The sequence below is a fragment of the Schistocerca nitens genome, chromosome 9, assembly GCF_023898315.1.
Source record: "Schistocerca nitens isolate TAMUIC-IGC-003100 chromosome 9, iqSchNite1.1, whole genome shotgun sequence".
Taxonomy (NCBI): domain Eukaryota; kingdom Metazoa; phylum Arthropoda; class Insecta; order Orthoptera; family Acrididae; genus Schistocerca; species Schistocerca nitens.
In genome coordinates this window covers 350,882,208-350,898,136 of record NC_064622.1, presented here as the reverse complement: position 1 = coordinate 350,898,136, position 15,929 = coordinate 350,882,208, and the positions used below count along the sequence as shown (strand labels likewise).

Below are 15,929 nucleotides of genomic sequence, written 5' to 3'. Positions count from 1 at the left end.
AACGTCAGTGCCAATTGTAAAATTTGGAGGCGGTAGTGTTATAGTGTGGTCGTATTTTTCATGGAGGGGGCTTGCACCCCTTGTTGTTTCGCGTGGCACTATCACAGCACAGGCCTACATTGATGTTTTAACCACCTTCTTGCTTCCCACTGTTGAAGAGCAATTCGGAGATGGCGATTGCATCTTTCAACACAATCGGGCACCTGTTCATAATACTCGGTCTGTGACTAAGTGGTTACACGGCAATAACATCCCTGTAATGGACTGGACTGCACAGAGTCCTGCACTGGATTCTATAGAACTCCTTTGGGATGTTTTAGAGCGCCGAGTTCGTGCCAGGCCTCACCGACCAACATCGATACTCAGTACAGCACTTCGTGAAGAATGGCCCAAGAAACCTTCCAGCACCTGATTGAACGTATGCCTACGAGAGTGGAAGCTGTCATCAAGGCTAAGGGTGGACCAACACCATAGTGAAGTCCAGCATTACCGATGGAGTGCGCCACGAACTTGTAAGTCATTTTCAGCCAGGTGTCCGGATACTTATGATCACATAGTGTAGTTCATTCGTGTTTCCGCATCACAATCAGATCGCCAGCAGAACACTTGGACAGCCTTAGCAGGTTTGAAATATCCCTGACGGAACTGTTACTAAGATGACATCTGACGTCCAATGATTTGCCCGTGTTCGCAGTTACTGACCTCTCGTGTCCGAACCTTCTGCTATTATTGCTTCTCTACTGACAAAATGTTACTCCTCGCCTCCTTTCATACCGGCGGCTTCTAGTGGTCAATTTAGCATTATATAGGGGTGTGTGGATAATTTTCATCAGATAGTATACATCCTCTCCACTTTACAGTGAAGTGGTAATGATTCAGAAATTTTATTTCAATTTAGTGGTGAGGAGACACGATGTTCATAAACAATGGTTTTTCTTTGATATGTGAATTTAAGTTATAGAAAGCAGAACGTAGTCTTGGACGGTTACTGCTTATCGGAGAGAAAGGTGTAGTCAAGAATGTCTCAGGGAAGTGTGATAGGACCACTCTTTATACACGATCCACTAACATGAATATGGCCATCGTCTACGTTCGACGTCAACGTGCAATAACCACTCACGGACAGCAGGTGCTAGCATTAGCAGTGGATGGTACATAAAGCTTGTCGGGGGACACGGAAAACAGTGCAATATTTGTCGTAATGCCGAAACGGGGCAATATATCTGTCGTCCAAAAGGGCATGATTGTTGGCTTTCGGACCAAGGTGGAAGCATTTCCGAAATGGCTAAGTTTTGTAAACTGTTCGCGTGTCACAGTGTTTACAGAATACCGTGCGGCGCCGAGACAACGGTGGTGCACCACGGACCATAGATCAGCCGTGAACGACGGCCGCGGACACGTGTTGGGACGTACAAACGTGCAACTGTTGAGCAACTAACCGCCGAGATGAACCAAGGGGGTTCCAACAGTATCTCCTCAACAACCGTGTAGCAAGTGCTTGGTTCATGCACGCAGATGCCACGACTGGGCGGCGATAGATGGCCTTTTCAGATGAATCACGTATTATGCTCCGTTGGGTAGATACCCATTGGCGTGTAAGGCGTGAAACGTCTGAAAGCAAACACCCTGCAACGATCATCGGAAGCGTCCAGGTTGGAAGGCATTCTTGGGTGATCCTGTCACTCTGGTAGCCACAGTGGAACAACACTACCTCTATCCTTAGCGACCATGTCCACCCTTACATGCAGTTCATTCTTCCTCGGCACGAGGGCATCTACCAGCAGGACAATGCAACGTGTCGCACAGCTCACAGTGTACGTGCGTGGTTCAAAAAGCACCCAGATGAGTTTATCATACTCCGCTGGCTACGAAACTCATCCGATTTAAAATCAGTCGAGGATCCGTGGGACCACCTCCAGTGGGCTGTTCGCACCACGGATCGTGGGCCGCCATGGCTCCAATTCTCTTTCGGTACCTTCCAGAATCTCACAGACTCTTTTCCTCTACGTCTCGTAGCGGTTCGCGCTGCAAAAGGTGGTGATTCAGGCCTTTGATTGGTGGCCACGTTACTGTGATTAGACAGTTTACAGGGTGAAAAGTATTTAAACCGATAAACTCTGGGAGGTTGTAGGGGACATCAAAACAAATATTTTCCCCTAATGTCATTTTTTCCTATGAGGACTATTTAAACTGGTAGAGGAAGATTTCTCTGGCAGCAAATTAATTAAACCAACAAACACTTTTCGATTTTTTTATGACCAAGAGACAACACATTAACACAACCAAATTTCAATTACAGTAGATTTTCAAAAATGCCTCCATTGACATGTAAACAAAGCTTACACCGTCGGATCATGTTCTGTCTGACACGGGCAAAAAAAAACCTGCTGCTGCTACTATCCGAGCAACCAGATCCTCTTCTCATGCAACAGGAGTTGCGTAAACAACACAGAGGATGGAAATGTAGGATGCAATTCACACTGTTCCAGGTACCACTGCTAAATCTGTGCTCTGGGTGGATAATCAAATGGTTCCAGATTGTGGACACGCTGTAAGTGAAATGGCCGTAACAATTGCTCTCGAAGGACTGTTCTTACATTCGTCTGATTAGTCCCTATGTTACGTGCAATTGCACGAGTGCTGATTGGAGGATCCTGCTCCACATGCCGCATGACAGCTTCCTCAAATTGCAGCGTTCTTACCGTGCGACGGCGTCCCTGTCCAGGCAATTAGCTAAATGACCCGGTCTCACGCAGACGTTGGTACACAGCAGCAAAGGTCGTATGATGCGGGATACTGCGATTAGGATATTGTTGTTGATAAACCTGCTGTGCAGCTCGTCCGTTGTGGTGCGCTATGTAGTACGCAACAACCATATCAGTGTACTCACTCCAGGTGTATCGCTCCATTAGTAAACAGAGACAATGCACTACTACACTGCTGGACAGCAGTTGCCTGCAACTGAAGAGCGTAATACGCCCTATAACACCTGAAGATCGTAATACGGCCTCTAACAACTGAAGAGCGTAATACGGCTTCCACCGGTTTAAATAATCGTCATAGAAAAAAATGACATTAGGGGAAAATATTTGTTTTTATATCCCCTACAACCTCCCAGAATTTGTCGGTGTAAATACTTTTCACCCTGTATAAGCAATCTGACCGATTCAGTCAACAACAAACTGCGACTGTTTGCTGATGACGGTGTAATATACGGAAAAGTGCCTTCGCTGAATGACTATAGAAGAATAAAGGATGAGCTGGACCGAATATTTGTTTGGTGCGATGAATGGCAGTTTGCTCTAAATGTGCGAAACTTTATGCAGACGAGTAGGAAAATGGTTCAAATGGCTCTGAGCACTATCGGACTTAACTTCCCAGGTCATCAGTCCCCTAGAACTTAGAACTACTTAAACTTAACTAACCTAAGGACATCACACACATCCATGCCCGAGGCAGTATTCGAACCTGCGACCGTAGCGGTCGCGCGGTTCCAGACTGTAGCGCCTAGAACTACCGTTCGGCCACTCCGGCCGGACGAGTAGGAAGAAAGAACCTAAAATATTCCAGTACAGTATTGGTGATGTGCGACTTGGCACACTTACGCGATTAAATATCGTAAAGATGCAAAGTGACATGAAAGGGAACAAGCGTGTAAGATCTGTTGTAGAGAAGGCGAATGGGCAACTTCGGTTTGTTGAGCGAATTCTAGGAATGTGTAGTTCATCTGAAAAGAGACCACGTACAGAAAATTATTGCGATCCATTCTTGAGTACTGATCGAGTATTGGGGTCCCAACTAGCTCCGATGCAAAGAAGGCGCCAAAGCAAGTGAGAGATGTGCTGTTAGATTTCTTACCGATAGCTTGGATCAACAAGCATTACGGTAATGCTGTGTGAGCTCTGATGGGCACGTCTGGAGGGAGGAGGAAGTTCTTTTTGTGAAAGACTATCGAGAAAGTTTTCTAAACTGGCATTTGCGACATACTGCAGAACGGTAATTCTGCCACCAACATATACTTGCGTTAAGAGTGTGGAAAGACAGAGAAATCAAGGCCCTTACGGGGGCATACAGAAAGTCGTTTTACCCTCACGCCATTTGCTAGTGGAATACGAAAGGGAATGAGTAACAGTGGTACAAAGTACCCTGCGCCATACACCGTGTCATGGCTTGCCGAGTGTGTATGTGGAAATTTTGAAAATGGCTCTGAGCACTATGGGACTTAACTGCTGAGGTCATCAGTCCCCTAGAACTTAGAACTACTTAAACCTAACTAACCTAAGGACATCACACACATCCATACCCGGGGCAGGATTCGAACCTGCGCGGTTTCAGACTGTAGCGCCTAGAACCGCTCGGCCACCCCGGCCAGCGTGGAAATTTCGAAATTTGTGGTAAGTTCCTATGGGACCAGACTGCTGAGGTAATCGGTCCCTAGGCTTACACACTGCCTATCTAACGTAAACTAACTAACGCTAAGAGCAGCACACACATCCGTGCCCGATGGAGGACTCGTACCTCCGAAGGTGGAGCCGCGCGAACCGTGGCAAGGGACCCCTAGACCGTAGATGTAAACGAAGCCAATTAATATCAACAGTGGTTGCTTGTTTTAGTGACTTGAATAACATTTATTACTTTCATTACATGATAGTTCAAAAATCAACGTGCATCAGTTAGTGCTCATATTAGTGGAATAACGGTAAGCGTTACCTTAGTATGCTTTATGGAAGGAAAATAGTCTTTAAAAATGTGAGTATTTATCGCTGACTAGAGGCGACACTTCTTCGGCGGTACTGGCCACGCACCATCTTAGTAGTGTGTGACGGATAGACATACATATCGCTCTCAGAAAGTATGGAAGTGTTATCGTGAAAACATAACAGGCGCGACATTATCATTTCGTGCGTGTTATCGTTGGCCCGGTGCACCGTCGTGGAGGGGAAGCGGATATCAGTGACTTTTGGATCGTATGGCCTGAGCTGATTAGTAACCACGCAGACGCCTCTCAGACCTTCCAAGAGAAAACCTGCCACGCACTGCTGCGCCATGACCACTTTATAAGGAGCATCTGTGTACTGAAAACGTAAGGGCTCTCCATAAAGCTTCTTTGATGACTGCAGACGAGATATAGTATTCGTCTTTCAATAGCTGTAAAGCAGTAAAACTTTTCACTAGATCCGCAAACAATATACCAGCTTCATGTAAAATATAGCCTTCTTGATAACTTCTGAAGCTTGTAATTCTCTACACAATGTATACAGTTACCACCTTATCATCTTATGCTTTGTTTAGGTTTCTGTGGAACAAACTGTCTGAAAAGTGACGCACCCAGTAGCGATGTTCGGATGTGAATGTAACTTCGTACGCGTACACACCATCGGCGGGTGCGTGAATGGTTACCCAAGGAGTTTCAGTTCTCTGTGACAGGTAGAACAGCCATCAGTGTGCCTAAATATTGTTTGTGTTTGGTGTTGTAATCAGGCTAGATAGGGCATACGAGGGGCGTGAACAGCGTCAGACAACGAGTGCTGATTATGTAGGACATGTAGACGTCGCGTACTCGTGTGAGACAGCATTATCACCACCTAACAGATTATGTAGATCTCTATTTGCCCGGACCACCAGTGCAATATCTATATTTGTGTGCCATTTTCGGCGTGACACTGGCCCGATGCTGGGCTGTATGGGAATGTGAGAGCAGCCATATTCGGCATCAACGTTCCGGTCGATCAGATTTGACCACCACAAGGGTTGTTGTGGTCTTCAGTCCAGAGGCTGGTTTTATGTAGCTGTCCATGCTGCTGTATCCTGTGCAAGCCTCCTCATCTCCGAATAACTACTGCAAACAACATCCTTCTGAATCTGCTTAGCGTATTCATCTCTTTGTCTCCCTCTACAATTTACCCTTCAAGCTTCCCTCCAGTAAAAATTGGTGATCCCTTGATGCTTCAGAACGTGTCCTACCAACCGAGCCCTTCTTCTAGTCAAGTTGTGCCACAAATTCCTCGTCTCCCCAATTCTATTCAGTACCTCCTCATCAGTTACGTGATGTACCTACCTAGAACAGCATTCTTCCGTAGCACCACATTTCGAAAGCTTCTATTCTTTTCTTGTCTAAACTGTTTACCGTCCTTATTTCACTTCCATACATGGCTACACTCCATACAAATACTTTCAAGAAAGACTTCCTGACACTTAAATCTATACTCGATGTTAACAAATTCTTCTTCAGAAACGCTTTCCTTGCCACAGCCAGTCTACATTTTATATCCTCTCTACTTAGAACATCATCAGTTATTTTGCTCCCCAAATAGCAAGACTCATTTAATACTATAAGTGTCTCATTTCCTAATCTAATACCCTCAGCATCACCTGATTTAATTCGATTCATTCCATTATCCTCGGAAGGATCTCCGTATTGTGTTTCATCTGTTCCCTGTCATGCTAAGTACCGGGTGATCAAAAAGCCAGTATAAATTTGAAATCTGAATAAATCACGGAATAATGTAGATAGAGAGGTACAAATTGACACACATGCTTGGAATCACATGGGGTTTTATTAGACCAAAAAAAAATACAAAAGTTCAAAAAATGTCCGACAGATGGCGCTTCATCTGATCAGAATAGCAATAATTAGCATAACAAAGTAAGACAAAGCAAAGATGATGTTATTTACAGGAAATGTTCAGTATGTCCACCATCATTCCTCAACAATAGCTGCAATCGAGAATTAATGTTGTGAACAGCACTGTAAAGCATGTCCGGAGTTATGGCGAGGCATTGGCGTCGGATGTTGTCTTTCAGCATCCCTAGAGATGTCGGTCGATCAAGATACACTTGCGACTTCAGGTAACACCAAAGCCAAGAATCGCACGGACTGAGGTCTGGGGACCTGGGAGGCCAAGCATGACGAAATTGGCGGCTGAGCACACGATCATCACCAAACGACGCGCGCGAGAGATCTTTCACGCATCTAGCAATATGGGGTGGAGCGCCATGCTGCATAAACATCGTACGTTCCAGCAGGTGTTTAACAGCCAGGCTGGGGATGACGCGATCCTGTAACATACCGGCGTACCTCTCACCAGTCACGGTAGCAGTTACAAAACCAGAATCACGCGTTTCCTCGAAGAAACAAGGCCCGATAACGGTAGATGTGGTAATTCCAACCCATACCGTGACTTTCTCGTCGTGCAATGGAGTTTCCACGACAGTTGTAGGATTTTCGGTAGCCCAAATTCTGCAGTTGTGGGCGTTGACAGATCCTCGGAGCGTGAAATGAGCTTCGTCGGTCCACAACACGTTACTCAACCAATCGTCATCTTCCGCCATCTTTTGAAACGCCCACACCGCAAATGCCCTCCGCTTCACTAAATCGCCAGGTAACAGTTCATGATGCCGATGGATTTTGTACGGATAGCATTGGAGGGTACGCCTCAGTGCCAAGCAAACAGTAGTGTATGGAATGCCGGTGCGGCGTGCGACTGCACGAGCGCTGACTTCCCCGTGCATAGACGAACCCGCTACAGTCTCCATTTCTTCCTGAACTGTCTCAGCAGCATTACGCCTTGTGCTCGGTCGGCCACTACGGGGTCTATCGTCTAAACAACCTGTGGCTTCGAACTTCGAAATCATCCTCGCCACAGCTGCATTTGTCAACAGACCTATACCCGATCGAATCCCCTTCCTATAGCGATAGGATCGTAACGCTGAACTAGCACATTCCCCATTCTGATAATACAGCTTCACTAAAAGCGCCTTTTCAGGTAACGTCAACATGCTGCGACTGCTGGCGCATCTGATTCTCTCTCTCATTACAGCTCCTTTTGTACACGATTATCATGCGCAGTCACTGACGCTTTGCTGTCCAACGCCATCTGTCGGGCATTTTGTGAACTTTGTTTTTTTTTCTAATAAAACCCCATGTCATTCCAAGACATGTGTGTCACTTTTTACCTCTCTATCTACATTATTCCGTGGTTTATTAAGTTTTCAAATTTATACAGACTTTTTGATCACCCGGTACATGCAGGTCTGCTCAAAGAAACGTACTGGAAGTGAAAGAAACGTGGAAGCAGAGCGGCCGGTATGGACGAGAGGGGAGGAGTCACCCGTGTGGAGATATGCCGCAGTGTACGGGACACGAGACCCACTAAACGACTTAAGCGCTCGCTCCGTACCAAAGTCCCGATTTTAGCCGCCACGACCTTCTGGGGCTGCCTCTACCTGTCGCACGCGGCTCTGCATTCGGCCCCCTCACGTGCCCGAAAAAAAAGGGCGAAGGTCGAGGCCGGGCTGCTTGCCAGTCCCCCCTGCCACGCGACCTGCCACAGGGTGCGGCAAGGGTGGCCGTTCTCGCATCCTTCACGCCTGTTCTTCTTACAACATGATTACGTCTCCTCCGTGCCGCTTCACGTAAAAAAGCGCCGTCTTTGCAGTTACTGGCTATTAAAAACAAAAAAACCCGCATTTTTTATTTTGTTCTTTTTTAGTGTTCGGTACCTCAATCGGTAAAAACGAAACTCTTATAGGATTACTTTCTTGTCTGTCTGTCCGACTGCTAAAAATCCTTTTTCTCAGGAACGGGTAGACTCACTAAGTTGAAATTTGTTACCCTTGGCGGCGTAATAAATCTTAGCATCTAAGTCAAGGCAACCAAAAAATATGGCCATTTATGTACCATATTTTGATAATGAGAACATGGCCCAAGCAGATTGTACTCTTTTTATTACCTGTGCAGTTGGCCAGTTTCAACCGTGGGCCATTTTCAAGCACATATCTTAAGCCTGCAGTATGATATGGCAGCTTTCTGTTTGTGTCACACACGCACAGAAATACGATGCACACCCGTCACACATACCAGCGATGTAGCTGACTGTGAAAAAAAGCTGGAAGATTAAGATGGGCCATGTTTTCATTCTTAAAACACGTTGAGGCTATGGACAACCTCCCGCCCACACACACACGCACACATACACAAAAATAAAATTTTAACTTATTTTGATACTCGCAAAGTCAATCATCAAAACCTATAGGGTACTTCCCGTTCGCTTGGAATCGTGAAATTTGGTAAGCAGGAAGATCTACATCTACATCTGCATCTGCATGGTTATTCTGCAATTCACACTTAAGTGCCTGGCAGAGGGTTCATCGAACCATTTTCATACTACTTCTCTACCATTCCACATTCGAATGGCGCGTGGGGAAAAAGGAACCACTAAATCTTTCCGATCGAGCTCTGATTTCTCTTATTTTATTATTATGATCATTTCTCCCTACGTAGGTGGGTGTCAACAAAAGTCATGGACTGTGCGGCGCCGGCCGCGGTGGTCTCGCGGTTCTAGGCGCTCAGTCCGGAACCGCGCGACTACTACGGTCGCAGGTTCGAATCCTGCCTTGGGCATGAATGTGTGTGATGTCCTTATGTCCTTAGGTTAGTTAGGTTTAAGTAGTTCTAAGTTCTAGAGGACTGATGACCACAGATGTTAAGTCCCGTAGTGCTCAGAGCCATTTGAACCATTTGAATTTGACTGTGCGGCTGGTCCCGGCGGAGGTTCGAGTCCTCCCTCGGGCATGGGTGTGTGTGTTTGTCCTTAGGATAATTTAGGTTAAGTAGTGTGTAAGCTTAGGGACTGATGACCTTAGCTGTTAAGTCCCATAAGATTTCACACACATTTGAACATTTTTGTCAACAAAATATTTTCGAGTTCGGAAGAGAAATTTGGTGATTGAAATTTCGTAAATAGATCTCGCCGCAAAGCAAATCGCCTTTGTTTCAGTGACTGCCACCCCATCTTACGTATCATATCAGTGACACTCGCACCCCTGTTGGGCGATAACACGAAGCGAGCTGCCCTTCTTTGCAATTTTTCGATGTCCTCCGTGAATCCTACCTGGTGAGGGTCCCATACCGCGCAGCAATATTCCAGCAGAGGACGGACACGTGTAATGTAGGCTGTCTCTTTAGTGGGTTTGTCGCATCTTCTAAGTGTACAGCCAACAAAGCGCGGTCGTTGTTTCGCCTTCCCCACAATATTATCTATGTGGTCTTTCCTATTTGAGTTGCTCGTAATTGTAATTCCTAGGTATTTAGTCGAATTGACAGCCCTTAGATTTGTGCGATTTATCGTATACCCAAAACTTATCGGATTTCTTCTAGTACCCATGTGGATGACCTCGCACTTTTCTTTGTTTAGTGCCAATTGCCACTTTTCGCACAATACAGAAATTCTCACAAAATCATTTTGTAATTGATGATTTTACTAGACGGTAAATTACAGCGTCATCTGCAAATAATCTAAGGGGGCTGCTCAGATTATCACCTAGATCATTTATGTAAATCAGGAACAGCGGAGGGCCTATGACACTACCTTGTGGAACGCCAGATATCACATCTGTTCTACTTGATGATTTACCGTCTATCACTACGAACTGTGACCTCTCTGAGAGGAAATCACGAATCCAGTCACACAACTGAGACGATACTCCATATGCACGCAATTTAATTAATTAGGTTTTACGATACACGTAAACGGAACATTCTGAAAATTGTTAATTTGTAATTATCTCACACAAAAAATTTGTCATATGTGATTTGTCTATCTGACTGTCCGTCTGTTAAGACCTCTGTTTCTAAGGAACTGGTAGGCGTATCTACTTGCAATTGATATCACATACTAAGGTCTACTGCCCCTGTCGGTGTGAAAACCGTAATGCTATCGAAAAGTACGGTCATTGATGGAGGAGGAGGAGGAGATAAGTGTTTAACGTCCCGTCGACGTCGAGGTCATTAGAGACGGAGCACAAGCTCGGATTAGGGAAGGATGGGGAAGGAAATCGGGCGTGCCCTTTCAAAGGGTCATTTATGTAATATATTCTGCTACTCAAAAACTCACTCATCGAAACCTATAGTGCACTTCCAACTGACCTAGAATCATGAATTTTGGTAAGAAGTAAGGTTTAACAGTGCAAGTAAAGATAAAAATCCAAAAAAGTTAATTTGTAATTATACCACACGAAAAAATATTTGATTTGTCATTTGTTATCAGTCTATCTACTTGTCGGTCCGTTAAAACCCTTTTTTTTTTTCAGGAAACCCTGGTGTAGCAAAAAATTGAAGTTTCTAAGTCAATGCAATCAAAAGATACTCGCAGACTGGCAGATTCATTTATCGAAACCTACGTAGTATTTCCCGTTGACCTAGAATGAGCCGGCCGAAGTGGCCGTGCGGTTAAAGGCGCTGCAGTCTGGAACCGCAAGACCGCTACGGTCGCAGGTTCGAATCCTGCCTCGGGCATGGATGTTTGTGATGTCCTTAGGTTAGTTAGGTTTAACTAGTTCTAAGTTCTAGGGGACTAATGACCTCAGCAGTTGAGTCCCATAGTGCTCAGAGCCATTTGAACCATTTGAACCTAGAATGAAAAACTGTGCAAGAAGCAAAATTATATGGTACAAGTAAAGGAAAGACAAACTGCCTATTGGCTTCTGTCTCGGGTTCTTCGGCCGACGTTCATGTAATGATTTTTCTGACGTTTCGCCAGCACGAGTGGCTGGCATTGTCAAAGCTTCACCCTCCATTGCCGGTGGTGAATGGAGGGTGAAGCTTTGACAATGCCAGCCACTCGTGCTGGCGAAACGTCAGAAAAATCATTACATGAACGTCGGCCGAAGAACCCGAGACAGAAGCCAATAGGCAGTTTGTCAACAAGTGGCCACGAAAGCCTTAACAATTTTGTAAAGGAAAGACCCTGAAAATTTGTAAATATATCACACGAGAAAATATCTTTTCTTTTGATAATACTCGGAAGTCTTATAATTCCCGGGAATGAAATTTTGCTGGTGCCGATACCGATAACAGCTAAAAATAGTCGAGATTCTTGTTTCCAGTGATGGCTAAACTATCGGTATTCATAATTAAGTTTGTATGAATCCTGCTCGAACTTACCAGGATTTTTTTTTTATCTTTTGCGATGAAGTGGTACTTCTGGCAGAGACAGAAGACGACTTGGAAGAGCAGCTGAATCGAATGGACAGTCACCGAAAGAAGTTATAAGATGAACATAAACAACAGTTGGTTGGTTGGTTGGTTTATTTGGGGGAACGGGACCAAACAGCGAGGTCATCTGTTCCATAGGATTACGGAAGGAAGAAAGTGGACCGTACGCTTTCAAAGGGACCGTCCCGGCATATGCCTGAAGCGATTTAGGGAAATCAAGGAAAACCTAAACCAGAATGGCCGGACGCGGGTTTGAACCGTCGTTCTCCTGAATGCGAGTCCAGTGTGCTAACCGCTGCGCCTTTTTCTGTTCCGCATGTGAAAGCTTATCTCTCGAATTACTAAAGGGATTTTGATACAGATTTCACTAATAGACTCATTAGCAAGGTTGATGTATACAGCCTAATTTACGAGGGTCATCCCAAAAGTAAGGTCTCCTATTTTTTTATAAGTACATAGACCTGTTTATTTGTGCAATGGTTTACATCAGCTAACAACTTGAACATTTAGCTGTTTTTCTACATAATCACCATTTCTGTCGATGCATTTTTGTAGACGCTGTGGCAGTTTTTGTATGCCAATGTCATACCAGCTCGCCGCCATGCTGTTCAGAAAGTCATGAACCTCTTCTTTCACCTCGTCGTCGGAGGTGAATCGCTGGGACCACAATTAACACTGAAAGGTACTGTGAGACTGAAAAAACTCAAACGGGAAATTCAGAACCGGAGAAGAGGAATGTTGAGCAAGGGCGCACACATTCTCGATGACAACGCTCGCCCACACATCGCTCGGCAAACCGTTGCTCTCCTGCAACAGTTTCAGTGGAACATAATCACCCATCCACCCTATGTCCTGATTTGGTGCCCAGTGACTATCACCTGTTTCCTAGGTTAAAATAACATTTGGCCGGAAAGTGATTCAGCTCCGACGACGAGGTGAAAGAAGAGGTTCATAACTTTCTGAAAAGCATGGCGGCGGCCTGGTACGACATGGGCATACAAAAACTGCCACAGCGTCTACAAAAATACATTGGCAGAAAAGGTGATTATGTCGAGAAATAGCTAAATGTTCAAGCTGTAAACTGATGTAAACCATTGTAGAAATAAACAGTTCTATGTACTTATAAAAAGATAGGAGACCTTACTTTTGGGATTACCCTCGTACAATTATAGTAATGATGAGTGTGTAATACTGTGCGTGTAATAAGTTGATAGGACTGGAAATAACAGTCAACCAGTTGTAGAAATAAAGCTTTATTAACCCTTTACCATGGTGTCGACAAATATAAATTCCTCTTCTTCAGAATGAAAATGGACCTGTTGAACAAGTTATTACATAACCGTTACAAATGTCAAACAGAGAAGGAACCAAATTCAATAAGCAATAAATTACAATTTTTTTTAGAAGAGCATGCTCACTCCTGTAATCACATATTGACAAATGTTGGAGTCCAAAGGTTCTTGTCACCTCGTTAAGATCGGGTGTTCTGCCGGTGGTGCGTGTTTTCCCAACACGATAATTCGATGGCGTAACGCGAGGTCGTCTTCACGTATTCCCTGCGGCTCTTGTCTAGTACCATGTGCATGTCAACCACAAAATCGTTAGTTGAAATGCATTATTGAACATAGTATCCCAATAATGTAGGGCTTTGTCACAGAAACTTAAAAAATAAAACACGTGTGACACTGAATTCAGCGTACGATTAGTAAGGCACACACAAGACGAGTGACAAGAGCTGACTGACTAAGATGTGCAGACACTGGCGATAGGTAATCTATCGTAGGTGGCGCTTACTGCGTGAAAGAATTCATCTCGTGTTGCTTTCCGCACGTATATGCAAACAATTAGCGCTGTTTACTTGAGCCTGCTTGCTCTTAATATGCAGTATGACTTTAACGTCACCCCTACCTCCCCACTGCCCCTTCCCCCTCATTTTCCTATTTTCGTTAGTCTTATTCTGTTTTGACTCTGGCTATAAACCATTTTATTTGCTGGATCAGGCACTGACTGTTCAGTGCGGGTATGCGCATTTTCTTTCACGCAGTAAGCGTCACATACCATGATCTACATATTCCTAGGGCCTGTACATTTTATTCAGTCAGCTCTTGTCATTAGTCTTCTATGTGCATCACTAATCCTATGCGTCCACTGTCAAGTGTGTTTTATTTCAAAAGTTTCTACGACACAAAGCCCTACAGTATTGGGATACTGTCTTCAATTACGCATTTTAACTGACGATATTTGTCGTTGACATGCACATTGTACGAAACTAGAGGCTTTGGCTCAAACATCCGTTTTTGTCAGTATGTGATTCTATGTGTATGCTATTTAAAATTTTTTTGTATCGCTCAGAACCATTTGAAACATTTGATTTGATACTGTTTTCATTAATAGATAGACTGGTTCACAAGGAAGGTTTCTGTATATAGGAAGTAACAGCTATAAGTGTAGTTACTTCTGTCAGGGACTGAGGACGGTGTACTGAACAAAATTAAATTATATATTCGGACACTTCACACGCAGGGTGAATCACCTAAAATTTGCACCGCAAATACTGCGGAAATGGAAAGTGCTGTTGATGTGTGGTTTTCACAGAATGAAGGGGATCGTATTGTTAGCCAAAACGCCGATTCTTAGAAAGTGTATTTTTTGTACGAACATACACTTTTTTAAGTGGAACAATGCCTACTGACAGTAAAAAACTATAAGCAGGGTACAGTAGAATGTCAGTGGTGCGCTTTTGACTGTACTGAAACCTGATAGTCAGTGTGTGACGGTCCAAGCAGCAGGTCACGAGGGGACGATGAGATTTACCAGTGCGTAAAAAGCCAACGTGCTCAAGATATCCCACCTCGGTCCGGCACACAGTTTTAATCTGCCAGGAAGTTTCATATAAGCGCACACTCCGCTGCAGAGCGAAAATTTCACTCTGAAAACCTCCCCCAGGCTGTGGCTAAGCCATGTCTCCGTAATCTCTTCCAGGAGAGTTATTCTTGCAAGTTTCGCAGGAGAGCCTCTGTGAAACCTGGAAGGTAGGGTACGAGGTACTGGCGGAAGTAAAGCTCTGGGAACGGGTCGTGAGTCGTGCTTGGATAGCTCAGTTGGTAGAGCACTCGCTCCCGAAAGGCATAGTGCCCCAAGTTCGAGTCTCAGTCAGGCTCACAGTTTTTATCTGCCAGGAAATTTCATATAAGCGTAAACTCCGTTGCAGAGCGAAAATTTCACTCCGGAAACCTCCCCCAGACTGTGACCAAGCCATGTCTCCGCTTGTATCCAAAACCAACACAAACTTTCGGGAAGCGATTCCACCAGAGGATCAGTTGGCAGTAACACTCCTTTTTTTAGCCACTGGGGATTCCTCGTAAAACGAAGATTTCATGACAAAACATTTGCATTGTCGCGCGATTGCTAATGCCAACGTCTCACACACGATTGTCGGCATCCGTTGTCAACATTAACACGCGAGGCCGCCGGAATAATAGCAAAACATTGATATACGTGCCAGATGCATGAAAAAATTATATAATGTATTACATACTCTGATATATATATATATATATATATATATATATATATATATATATATATATATATATATATATATATATATATATATAACTTTTACCTTCACTTCTTGGGATAAAACTTACACAATGGCCTCGCAAACACGAAGAATAATGTTGCATATGGCACTTTTTGATATTCTATGCAGATACATTAACGTCGAAACGACAGTCGGCACCTTCAAAACTCAAACAGCCGCCAAAGAGCCTGGTACTACGCATGCGCTAATCGTCGAAATAAGCGGCAGTCGACAAGACGACAGGAAATGATAGTACTGCGCATGCGCGAGTTCCTCTAATGTCGCTCATACATGTCGCGTATATGGCCAAAAAGCGATATACAAAATGTATACGCGACATGTATGAGCTCG

At 44.4% G+C, this 15,929-nt stretch overlaps 1 protein-coding gene across 2 annotated transcripts in view; it reads left to right on the top strand.

Moving 5' to 3' along the window:
• Nucleotides 1-4,999: 4,999 nt before the first annotated feature.
• Nucleotides 5,000-15,929, top strand: part of LOC126203270 (peroxisomal targeting signal 2 receptor) — a 56,493-nt gene continuing 45,563 nt past the window's right edge. The window contains exons 1-2 of one of the 2 annotated variants that reach the window (XM_049937524.1): nt 5,001-5,083; nt 5,293-5,427. The gene's annotated coding sequence lies outside the window, so the exon portion shown is untranslated. Of the gene's footprint in view, nt 5,084-5,292; nt 5,428-15,929 lie in introns of both variants that reach the window. The other variant, XM_049937525.1, reaches the window with a different exon arrangement.